The sequence below is a fragment of the Dendrobium catenatum genome, unplaced genomic scaffold, assembly GCF_001605985.2.
Source record: "Dendrobium catenatum unplaced genomic scaffold, ASM160598v2 fragScaff_scaffold_1539, whole genome shotgun sequence".
In the NCBI taxonomy this organism is placed as follows: Eukaryota; Viridiplantae; Streptophyta; class Magnoliopsida; order Asparagales; family Orchidaceae; genus Dendrobium; species Dendrobium catenatum.
The window spans coordinates 642,419-655,811 of NW_021320001.1; the positions used below are offsets into that span (position 1 = coordinate 642,419).

The 13,393-nt window shown below is 39.4% G+C and overlaps 1 protein-coding gene across 5 annotated transcripts in view; it reads right to left on the reverse strand.

The window, feature by feature from the left end:
- LOC110094326 (solute carrier family 35 member F5) overlaps positions 1-11,428 on the reverse strand; it is a 13,726-nt gene extending 2,298 nt beyond the window's left edge. Inside the window, exons 1-3 of one of the 5 annotated variants that reach the window (XM_028700494.1) lie at positions 11,279-11,376; positions 10,437-10,509; positions 10,163-10,290 (exon numbers count right to left, since the gene is read on the reverse strand). The gene's annotated coding sequence lies outside the window, so the exon portion shown is untranslated. Of the gene's footprint in view, positions 1-10,162; positions 10,291-10,436; positions 10,510-10,989; positions 11,187-11,278 lie in introns of those variants that run through there. The other 4 variants (XM_028700493.1, XM_028700495.1, XM_020819535.2 and 1 more) reach the window with 4 other exon arrangements.
- Positions 11,429-13,393: the final 1,965 nt, after the last annotated feature.

The following is a 13,393-nucleotide window of genomic DNA, read 5'->3' on the forward strand; positions in this document are numbered from 1 at the left end:
GTAGCCACGGTGGCAGGCCGTTGTTACACGATCCCGTATTCCCCCATGAGCCGGTTTATTAAATGGAACCTGGAACCACATCAGGTACCTCCTGCTATAGAAAATTCAGGTTCCACCTGAATATGTGAACTACCTGTATCATCGGGGGGGTGATAAGGAAAGAGATCTGAGACATTAAAGGTCTTGGAAGTATGCATGGTGTCTGATAGATCGACGACATAAGCATTGTCTTTAATACGCTTGAGAATAGGAACGGGGCCAAATTTGCGAGGGCTCAATTTTGAATTGGCACCGGTGTGAAAACGGTCTTTGCGAAGTCGTATGAGTACTAGATCACCGGGTTGAAAAGAAACATGATGACGGTGTAGATCAGCGACTTTCTTGTAGTTGGAACTGGACGTGATGAGTTTCATACGGACTTCATCGAAAACAGATTGGCATTGATCTGTCAAAGCTGTAGCAGACTTGTTAGCACATTTGGGAAGAATAGCTATATCAAATAAGTGATTCAGAGCCTTAGTATAGACGATAGCAAAAGGACATTGTCCAATTGACCGGTTAGGCATAGAGTTGTAAGCAAACTCCGCCTGGCTTAATGAATTTTCCCACTGTTTCGGTTGGTGCTGTACGAGGCAACGCAACATATTGCCAAGTGTCCTATTAACGACTTCCGTTTGTCCATCAGACTGGGGGTGATAAGCAGAGCTAAGGTTTAAGGAGGTGTGTAGGCGCTTCCACAATTCACGCCAAAAATGGCTAACAAATTTGACATCCCGATCTGAAGTTATGCTCCGTGGAAGTCCATGTAGGCGCACGATCTTATTGAAGAACAAGCGAGCGATGTTGACGACATCAAGGGACTTACGGCATGCGACGAAGTGTGCCATCTTTGAAAAACGGTCAACAATGACCATTATGGAATCAGCTCCCCGTTGCGTTCGTGGTAATCCCAATACGAAGTCGATACTAATGTCCTCCCATATAGAGTCAGGGACCCACAGAGGCGTATACAGTCCGGCATTTTGTTTGTTACCTTTAAATTCCTGACAAACAGCACAACGCTCGACGAAACGGGAGACGTCTCGATGAATTTTAGGCCAGAAAAATCTAGCCTTGAGCTGTTGGATCGTCTTCTCACGACCCAGGTGAGCAGCCAATCCGCCTGCGTGAGCTTCCTTGATAAGCTGTTGCCTGTAGGATGATTCAGGAATGCATAGCGCGTTCCCTTTGAAGAGGTACCCGTGGCAAACAGAGTAATCTGCAACTGGTTGTGACGCCATACATTGCTGCCAAGGAAGGGCAAAATCTGGGTCTTCAGGATAGAGCTCTTGGAGACATTCAAGGCCGGTTAATTCAGTTTGGAGCTGAGTGACAAGTGCGGTGCGCCGACTGAGAGCATCAGCAACCCTGTTCTGATTTCCAGATTTATGCTTCAACACGAAGGTGAACTTCTGCAAAAAAAATGATCCATCTAGCATGCATACGATTGATGGTTTTCTGACTGTTAAGGAACTGTAACGCCTTATGGTCACTACTCAGAATGAAGTCCTGGTGGAGTAGATAGTGCTCCCAATGTTTCAAAACACGAACGACAGCATAGAGCTCTTGCTTGTACACTGTCCATTTTTGCCTCACAGTGCTTAGTTTTTCACTGAAAAACTCTATGGGACGGTCAGACTGGGATAACACCGCGCCAATTCTGACTGTGGATGCGTCGGTGTCTACCTGGAACGGAAGGTCGAAGTTCGGGAGTGCTAGAACAGGTGCGGAGCTTAAGGCTTCCTTTATGGTGTCCCAACTTCGCTGACAGGATTCATTCCAACGTAGTTGTTTGGCTTTCAAGCAGTCTGTGATTGGTGTCATTATGATACTGAATCCCCGAATGAAACGTCTGTAAAAATTAGCGAGTCCATGAAAGCTGCGGACGTCGAACATGGTGCGAGGGATTGGCCAGTCGCGAATGGAAGAGATCTTGCGTGGGTCGGTTGCTACTCCATCAGCCGAAACAATAAAACCCAAAAAATAAACTTGCGCTGTAACAAATTCACACTTAGATGAATTCAAATAAAGATGGTGTTCCCTAAGTGCCTGTAACACCTTAGTAAGGTGTCTGATATGATCTTCAAAGGACGAGCTGTAGATCAAGATGTCATCGAAATAAACAACGCAAAAACGATTAAGGTGATCCTTGAGTACCTCGTTCATCAAGCGCATAAAAGTTGCCAGAGCGTTGCACAATCCGAATGGCATGACACGCCATTCGAACAATCCTTGATTGGTCTTGAACGCCGTCTTCCATTCATCTCCGGGCCGGATGCGGATTTGATGGTAACCACTGCGGAGGTCGAGCTTGGAGAACACGCGAGAGCCGGCGAGCTTGTCCAACATGTCTTCAATGCGCGGTACAGGAAATCTGTATTTTGTAGTGATTTTATTGATAGCTAGGCTATCGATACACATGCGCCATTTGTTGTCTTTCTTGGGCACTAATAAAGCTGGGACTGCGCATGGGCTCAGGCTGGGCTGGATCAACTTCTGTCTAAGCAAATCGTCAACCATTTCTTGCAGCAGCTCATGTTCCTTTGTACTCATACGATAATGTGGAAGATTTGGTAAATTGGCTCCGGGAACCAGATCAATCTGATGTTGGGTCATGCGCATTGGGGGCAGCTCGGGTGGCAGCTCAGGAGGCATAATGTCCTGGAACTCCTGAAGTAGTTCGTCAATTTGTGGTGGCCTGGACGTCTGCACTTGATTGGGGCCATGGTCGACAGACACCAAAGCATATATACAAGGATTACTATCAGCTAATAGAGCAGCGCCTGAGACGATATTAAGAACAGCCTTGTCTTTTGCCACATTGCAGTGAGGTGCTGCGATATGTGGCAGTAACTTCAGCTTTCGCCCTTTCCATTCAAACGAATAGGTATTCTGACGACAATCGTATATAGCCCCATTATCATATTGCCAGGGTCGGCCCAAGATGAGGTGACATACGTCCATGTCAATGACATCACAAAGAACTTCGCAGATGTAACTTTTCCCAATCGAGAAATTGACTCTACACATATCAGTGATAGAGATTTCAACCCCTTTCTTGACCCAGCTAATTTTATACGGCTGCGGGTTCTTTGTAGTTTTCAGCTGCAGAGCTTGTACCAAAGATCGGGATACCACATTCTCTGTACACTCATTGTCAATTAGCAATTCACACACTCTTCCTCCGATGGTGCAACGAGTGCGAAAGATATCATTTCGTTGGGACGTTGTGGGTTGATGAGGCGCTAAAAATAGCCGTTACAGAATGCAGACGACGGCTTCTCCTTCATCCGGTGTAAGTTCTTCAAAAACGTCTTCATTTGCATCCGAGTTGTATTCTACTCCCTCTTCATTATCTCCTTCCACAATTTGAAGTTGTGGTCTTGTCGGACACTCGTTCGACTTGTGGCCGGGCTGGAAACATCGGAAACATTTCAGAGTTGTCGGCTTAGCATAAGGGTTGTCTCGAGGGGGTGGTCGAGGTCTAGCTGACGCCTTATTGTCGGGTACAGGGGCTGACTGATTTGACGACGTTGGCGACGTCAACTTGGGCTGTGCATACTGGCGAGATTCACTGGATTGATCAAGAAATTGGCGTCTGTTGGAGTAGTTCTTGGACTGTTTGGACAACTGCAGCTCGGCCTTCAGCGCAAAATTCACCGCCTGTGAAAGGGTCCATAATGAGTTTAATTGCAGCTTATCCTGTAATGAGTCCTTCAATCCCCTAGTATACCGGGCAACCAATTGGTTGTTTGATTCCCGCAGGTTATTCCTCGCACTCAGCCTGTAGAATTCTTCTGTATATTCACTAACGGATCGTGCGCCTTGTACACAATGCTGGTATTGAAGATACAACATTTGTTCATAGTCCGTTGGAAGAAAATGGCCCCTCATCATTTGCTTCATGCGGTACCAGTTTCGAACGGAGCCCTTTCCCTCTCGTTGCCTGTTCTGCTGTAATTGCATCCACCAAGCACTGGCACCACCCTTTAGCTGACAGGCAACATACTTCACTTGTTTCTCAGGTGGTATCTCCATATAATTGAAGAAAGTTTCGGCCGCCCTCTCCCAGTTGAGATAGTCTTCGATGTGGAGTCGCCCTTCAAAGAACGGAATATCAAGTTTAACACGAAACTCACCGTGGTGGTTAGAGTTTCTGTCTCTCGCCGGTCGGGCTCCCAATCTCTCCCCAAAACCACGGTCGGTTTGTTTGAAGGGTTCGAATCCTCCTTGTTGCCCATCATCAGCATCCGAATCCGAATAATCGAAATATGCTGTAGGAATTCTCCTCGGCATTCTTTCGGCAGTCATCCGATTACGCTGCTCTGGCGAAACGTCTTCACGGGCTATGCGCGGGATCTCAGTGTGTACGCCACTGTGCTGCCGCAATCCTTGGATCTCCCTTTTCGTTTCTACTGTGAAACGCCTAAATTCTGCAGCGAGGTCTGCTACCTCTCTGGAGATGCTGTTAACGGCGGTTCTCCAATCATCTGAGCTCCGATCATCGTCAGGAGCGGCTCTGTGGCTGGTTTCGGCCATCACGGTGCCTGTTCGCGCTTGGCTCTGATACCAGATGGTGTGGAACCTGATCGGAAACCTTCACGAACACCTGCAACCGAAGACCCTGTTTCCAAAGGTTTAAGCAATGGAACAGTAACGATAGCTTGATTTCATTAAGTGGTAAAAACTATTGTGCCTTCTCTCATCGAAAGGCAATAACAAGAGAAATTAACAATGGCAATATTGAAAATAACTAAGGATTAAGCAAAAACTAATGATGAAGTTGTTAGGAGCAGTAGTGGAGAGTAGAAAAGTCTTCCAGTGTAGTGGCCACGGTGGCAAGCGTCCAGACAGCAAGAGTGGCCACGGTGGCAGGCCGTTGTTACACGATCCCGTATTCCCCCATGAGCCGGTTTATTAAATGGAACCTGGAACCACATCACTCTACAGGCAATAAGGTGGAGATGCAAATCTAGACTTGCAGTAAACCCCAGAGTAGAACGCAGAGTAATAAATGTATAGGAGTTTGAGCAGATAATATCTATTGAACCAATTTTTACTAAGGTAGTAAGACGATTTAGAATAATTAAGAATGTCCAAGAGCGACCAAAATTTCCTTAGGAGCAAGGAAAATTGATAAGATGCAAATGATCCCCCAGAATTCAGTACAACACGCAATAACAACAAATGCAAATGATCACCCAGAATTCAGTACAATATGCATCTTCAAATTGACTCCTTGTGGCTCTTTAAAATTACCCTGGTATTAGGTTGAGATTTTACATAGGCCTTTAAAATGTGAATTGGAAGTTTTATAAAAAAATTGCATGTACTTTCTCTATTTTGTGAAAAAGCATACAGGGCATGAAAGTGTTCTAGTCTTTTTATCCTAAAAGACCAGGACACATTTAGCCTACGCTCATGCAAAGTTTCACCCATGCCTGCGCCTAAATCTATAATTTCCCCAAACATTCCCTTCTCTATTATGTTCTCTTTGTGGAGTATATGTCAATGTCTTCCTCTATAACTCTCCTGAAGATGAAACCTTCATCCATTATTAGTACATCTATCAAACTTAATAGCATCAAACTATCTCTTATGATTTTGAGTATATTGTTTTCTTATGGAATTTTATGAGAAACTTGGTCATCTCAACTCTCCGTCTCTCAAACAAATAAACAATGCCAAATACAAAACTTCATACTATGTTGATCTCATATGCTTGCTCAATAGTAATGAACCCTCTGTTGCCACTATTGTCAAGTTTCAAGATACAACCAAGACGATATGAGATTTTCTTTACTCCACATACTTCCAAAAAAGTAATATCCCAAGATACCCTTTACTCAGACATATTTCCTCTCTAGCTAAATGATTTGCCAATTTAGAAATAAGAAAGTATAAGAGCTACTCTTGTCCATTATTATTGATTTGACGTTCTGGCAAAAATAAATTGAGTTCCTTATTATTAAGTTTCTCTCTAGGCTTCATCTATCATTTTAACATGTACAATCTCAAATGACAGAAAATTATGCAATCATCAACTTTGAAACCGCTCTCTAAAATTCAAGTTACTAAGTTCTTAATCCCTCCTCGCTGATGATTAAACAGTCTACCCTTGCTATGCTGCATTGTGGTGGTCGAATTAGCCAGACAGATAGTAGCCATAATAAAGGGGGGAAGACATTGTCCATTGGCTCTCATTGTCTTCATACTAATCATCTTTGAGAATTGATGGGCCAAATTTGGCTATACTTCCACTGTGCAGCATGCTTATGGCCCATTTGTAATTGCCACTGGAATTTTCAATCCCACTACCTCTTCTAGGTTTGCCCGTCTTTCTCAGGAGAATTATAATTGTCTAATCCAAAACTCATAAGCATTGGTGGTTGTCTCCCATGTCATTTCGTCATATAATCCTGCAGCTATTATTTCTATTACATCATAAATTTTAAATTTTGGTATCTTTTCACATGTCAGGCAATCAACAATTAGTGCCACTTCATCTAGCTCTATGATGGGCTGGCCGCTTTTATTTGGAGGGAATTAGGAAGTTTCCTAATAAAAAAGGAATTATTTAGGAAGGTTCTTAATCAAAGGAGAAATATTTAGAAAAAAAAAAATAATTACAATTAGAAGGAAACTATTTAGGGCAAGATATCTAATTTGAATTCAAAATCTAAGAGGGAATTATCTAGGGAAAAAGAGGAGGAATTAAAGGGTAATTGTGACAACTTTTTTTTGTTTAGGGGCTCTTCAGTTTATTGTAAAAGTTTTGATGATGAGTAAATTTACACTTTTGGAAATGTACTATCGTCCGACTTTTCGTACCCGCCTCGTTAGATCGAGCATCCGGGACGGGTCGTGGCAGTAATTGTTTAGGAAAGTTTTAATTACAATTGGGAGGGAATTAATTAGGGAAATAAATCTAATTTGAATTCAAATCTGAGATGGATATATTCAGAGAAATGGGACTGATTTGGTAGGAAATTATAGAAGCCTATTTAAGGCTAGCTATGGGGTAATTTCAAATTACGTTTTGGGAGTTTGTTGAATTTAGTTTATTCTTAGGTTATTTGGGCACGGGCTCTAGTCGGCGGCTAAGGATTTGGGAGAGCCGGATCTTCCTCTCCAATTAAGTTCCAATTGTATATTGCATTTCTCTTTATAGTTCTTTCGAAAAATATTGTTCGTGGCGTTCTTCCCAATTTTTTCGTGTTTCATTCACTAATTTTTGTGAAAAATGCATCCACTTCCTATCAAGTTGGTATTAGAGCCTAGATCCATATGGCGGAAAGAAAGGAAGAAGTGTTGAAAAGAGAGATCGAACAATTAAAATCTGATTTCAGATTTTGAAAAGCAATTTTCAGCCATCTACAAGAAGATCGATGAGAAATTAGTCATTATGGAGGAGATGATAAAGAAGCAGCTTGAGGGCCCAACAAAACTAACAATATCAGAAGTGAGAGCATCGTTGACCGGACAAGAAAATGGGAGAAATCCTAATATAGGGATAATTAGGGAGAATCAAGATGTGGAAATTTTGGGGGAAGAAAATGAGATGCCTTCTTTGGAACTACTTCTAAGGAGGGGAAATGGTGGAGCATGATTGTTTATGAAACTGCAAAGTTTGGAAGGGAAAAAAGATGAGAGAAGATAAAAAACACTTAATATGGTTCAACCGCTCCTATAGGAATATTGAGAGGCATTCCAGCCAATTCATGGGTTGCTTCCACCGTGGGAACACGAGCAAGCTAGCACTTCAAAGGACAAAGTCTCACTTATCAATGTTCGTCCATACCATTCTCCCCAACCATGGTTTAAAATTACTGTGGGCTCTAAAAAATTTATCATTTTATGTTTACGCAATCTTTTGATTTTGAGGCTTACGCCTCTAAACGCCTTGAGGCTTACGCCTCGCCTCACGAATGAAAAACGCCTCAATACCCGAATACGCAATTTTAAACATTGTCCCCAACTACAGGAGGATGAGATTGAGAGATTGATCAGGGAGGTGCTGGACGCAAAGATCATTCGACCTAGTGACAATCCACTTTTTAGTCTAGTGTTATTAATCCAGTGCTTCAACAATTCTTTTGTTCCACCTTGAGGACAATGTGACACTTTGGAATGGTAGTATTGATGGACAGGCCAATTTGATTGGGAGGGAATTAAAAAGTTTCCTAATCAAGAGAACTATTTATGAAGGTTCTTAATCAAAGAGAATTATTTAGGAAAATTTTTAATTACAATTAAGAAGGAATTATTTAGGGCAAGAGATCTAATTTGAATTCAAAATCTAAGGGGAAATTATTTAGGGAAAATGAGGAGTAATTAAGGGGGCATTGTTTAGGAATGTTTTGATTACAATTAGGAGGGAATTAATTAGGAAAATAAATATAATTTGAATTCAAATATGAGAGGAATTTATTTAGGGAAATAGGGCCAATTTGGGAGGGAAATATGGGAGCCTATTTAAGGCTAACTATGGGGTGATTTTAGATTATGTTTCGGGAGTTTGCTGAATTTAGTTTATTCTTAGGTTATCTTGGCTCTAGCCAGCGGCTAGGAATTTGGGAGAGCTGGATCTTCCTCTTCAATTGAAGATCCAATTGTATCTTGCATTTCTCTTTATAGTTCTTTCAATAAAAATTATTTTGGGTCATTCTTCCAAATTTTTCATGTTTCATCCACTGATTTTTGTGAGAAGTGCATCCACTTCCTATCACTATTATCTTGGACATCTATATAAATGACATTTCACTAATAGAGAGCAATTAAAAAGTGATCATAGAAATAAAACATTATTATTTGAAAAAAAAAATCTAACTAAAGATTTGGGGCTGTCCCTTATACTTTTTATGAATAAAATTTGCCAACAAAAAATAAGTTTTCTGGGCTAAAAAAAATGTCACTGACTTTCTTGAGAAAACTGTTCACCTTTTCAGGGACGATAAGAAAAAAGTCTGCAAGCTCATAGCTTTGGACATACGCGTTCCCAAACCAAAGTGAACCCCTCAATAACTTGAGCAATCAAGAAACTAGTATGTTAGATTGCAAACTTGATAACTCTGAATTAACACTCATATTGCTACTACTAAAGAGGAAATTTTTAGCTCATTATCGTAGGTTGGCTAGTAAATTAATCTATCATGTTGTTCATATGATAGATATCTCCTTTGTAGTAGGAGTTATGAATCAACACATGCAATTTCCCAAATATAAATATAAGGAAGTTATTTTGGGCATCCTCAAACATATAAAAACATCACTAGAGAAAGGACTATTATACAGTAAGAATGGCATCTCAATGTAGAAATCTTTTTGATGCAAACTATGATGGATAAATTGATGATAGATAATCCATACATGAGTTGCATATTTATGCGAGTTAACTAAGCCACATAGAAGAGTAAGAAATAAACTAAAGTGGCCAAATTATGTGTTGATATAGAAATGTAGATTTATGGTACAATCCATATATGTAATGATGTAGTTAAAGGCCATCCTAAGGGAATTCAAATTTTCAATGGCACAACAAATGGTCTTAAATTTTGGCAAGTGCCATTATATCTATCAAGGTTTAAAAAGGAGATATTGAGAATCGAGGTGTTTTTTCTTAGCAAAGTGAGGTATAAGCCTCGAGGCAGATCAAGGCGTACGCATCAAAACGGGACAATTAAAGTACTAAAAAATTATAAATAACTCATAAAATATTATCAGGATCTTATCTCACCATGATTTGGTTCCAAGTGTCTTGATGATGTGGGCGCCAATTTTTTTCAAAATATACAATGAAATTTTCGCTAGTGAGTCATAAATTCCTGTAGCTACTAGCCCAAAGTAGAAACTAACTGGGAACAATTCTAGGCAAAGTAAACAAATTCTCATAAAAGGGTATCAATTGTATCCTAAATGAAGGAATGGGCATTCATGCATCTAAACAAAAAAAATCCAATCAACAAGGAGATATGGATTTGTAAACTAATAATTAGGATTACACCCACAAGCTGCAGCTAAGGCAAGCAGCAAAGAGATATTTGATTTCTAAACTAATTTCATAATTGCTTCTCACGAAGATGTCGAAGCCTACACGGGCTCAAAAGGGAAGATAGATCTTTACCTCATCACGAAGAACTCAATCTGATACAAAGCGAGGCCGAAGAAGTCAAAACCAAAGTAGTCAAAGACGAAGTTGGCGAGGCTGAAGCTGTGCACACGAAACTGAGAGAGTGTTTCCTTTGTTGTGAACTGCAAAAGGAGGGTGAATATTGGAACAAATATTTCGAACCGATGAAACCCTAAATCTAAATTTAATAAGCGCTCTCGACTCTTCCGAACTGAAAATAAAAATGAAATTGATCGGGCAGGGCCTCAAACTGCCTTAAGGCATATACCTCAATGAAGAAAAGTATATGTCTCAGACGAACAACCGAGGCTTAAGCAAGAAAAGGGCATGGGCAAAGATATCTGGACCAACCAAATGGGATACTTTGTTAGCCTAGCAATCAACTACGTTCTCTTGAGAATGATAAGAGCTTCAAATGGCATGCTAGGAACCTTTAAAAAAAAAAAAAAAAAAAAAAAGAGAAGCCTTAGTTTAACTAACCAATATCTCATCATTTTAGAAAATTGAAAACCCGGGACCCTTCAAAAAAACTTAAGAAACATGTAATTTTTTATTTTTTAAACAAAATTTAGCAACTTTAGGCAAATCTTTAAAAACTTCCGGTGTGATTTTTGGTAAATCCCATTTAGATTTTTTAATTCATGAATTGGAACATTAAATTCAACAGTTTATAACGGGAATGAACTCCATCAGGCTACCATCCAACATGTCAATTGCTGATAGCATACGGCAATGCTATCAGACTTCGCAAAAGCCCCGGCTGACCTCCATCTTTGAACTGCACTCTACATCATTTTGTGTTGACGCGAACCAAAACATACCTATTAATGACGGAGAACTTATGGAAATCAAGTAGAATAACTCCATATCCAAGGAAACCCCAATCAGGTCAAACCAATAGAATTAGGGCAGAATGAAAATCGAACAAAATTTAGATAAAATAAATGAAAGCAACTAGTAAGAACGCATCAATACGATCCAGACCAGGGAAACCCACTCATCTGCTCAAAAGAAAAAATAAAAAATAATAAAAACAGATGGGAGAGAAGAAGGCAACAGATTCCAATCAAAGACAAGATAGACAACAAAAACAGCGATCGATTCAGGTACCTAATGAAACTTGGAATCGACTGCGAATTCGACAAACATTTAGCAAAACTTATTCGAGAAACAAATTTGCAGCAGAGTGGCGACGCGCAGCTCGTTGCGGAAAATAATATTTTTGGTTGAGTTATATACTTATATGGGTTCGCGCTTTGGTTTCCATTGGGTTCGAATTTTATTTCGACTCAAAGCGTTCAAGGACTCAAAGCGTTCAAGGAAGAAAACCCCTTGATAAGTTAAAATAAGTATATATTAAAGAAAAAAATTAGTCATTTACTTACATTACATTTAAAATATTTATTAATTATATATTCAATATCTAAATTTTCATTATTTATATATATATGCCATCCAACTCAACTCTAATGATGAAAACCCTGACTATAATAAATTTGGTGATGGATCTAAGACGAGAAAGTATTTAGATGAATCCCGCTCGAAAGGAAACGAGCAGGTTGTGATGAGGTCTTTACTAGCATCAACGGGTCTTAGAGGTTAAAAAAGTGGATCGATCTGAGACTTAGGTTTCATTTGGGACGGTTTTCTTGTTGCTTCTTAAAGTAACTTTTTAGTACAAAAATTAAAATTTTTATACTAAAAAGTTGCTTTATAAAACAACAAGAAAATAGTCCCAAACCAAGCCAAACTAACTTACATGTATTCTTCCAATTCTCTCCAATATTATATAAGATTATTAATATTTAATTTACCTGTAGAAAAATGATACATCAATGTATAATTTAATCTTTGTTTGAACATTATAAATCACATTAGAACATGGTTTGAACATGTTTAAATATTGATCGTTCCGTGTTCAAATATTGTCTAATCCATATTTCAATTTTATTTGAAGACATGATTATATCTTATTTAAATCACCTTGTTAATATATATGCGAGAATTATGTTCAAACCTTATTCAAATCATGATTGTATATTTGAGCTTGGTCAAGCATGGATCGAAGAACATTGTTGGAATGAGGTATGAATTTGCCTTTGAGTATGTTCGAGCAATTTTAGATCAAAGTTTGAACAAAATCCAAATATCATTTATGCGCACATATTATTAGTGATCAAAACAATTACTTTTAATATTTTGACTAGTTTTGCGTTAGAGCAATTAGAATATGAATAAAGCATTATCCTATTGAATGGTCTGCTGCAATCCTATCAATCCTTTAAAACCTCTATTCGCACAATGCTTAATCCTGCAAGACTTAACAATCTATATTCTTTACTTTTAAGTAAAGAAATAAATCTTGTCGTGGATGCATCTCGCAATCCCTCAGGTATCAATCCGACAATGGCTTTTGTATTCGCCCAGAGGATGCGGTCGACGAACTAGAGGTTGCTATCCTCCCACTACAGCTCCTGCTACTCGATCGTGGGCTGCTTTCTCTATGATCTATCAAATATACCTCAAGAAAGGGCATTCAGCGACTGACTGTTGGCATAGATCAAACCTTCAATATATTCCTCAACAAATGCACAATCCTCTCTCAAAGCACATTTTCCTTCTCCTTCTCAAACGTCTTCTTCGCTACATTAGTGGAACACAACACTTCGACATTCCTATGGTAAAAAAATGAGCTCAATCTCCATTCTTTTTCGGATGCTGATTGGGCAGGATATCAAGGAAAATCACATCTGGATATTATTCTTTTCTTGGCAAAACTATCACTTTTTGGACGGTTACAAAACAACATACACTAGTATGTTCTTCAACAAAATCAGAATACAGGGCTCTGGCAGCTACTATAGCCGAAATCATATGGTTGAGTCGCATTTTAGTTGATTTTGACATAAAGTTGGATCAACCAACTGATTTACACTGTGATAATACTTCTGTCATTGCTCTCGCTAATAATCACATTTTTCATGCTAGGACCAAACACATCGAGATCGATCATCGCTTTGTTTGTGAACACATCCAACAGAATATCATATGTTTCTTCCCATTAGCACGATTGATAAGATCGTTGACATACTTACCAAGCCTTTGTCAACACCACATTTTTAGCAACTTCGACTCAACCTAATGGTCACCTCGGATCCATCAGCCTGCGGGGAAATATTAGAATATAAATAAAGCATTATCCTATTATATCTATACATGTGTACC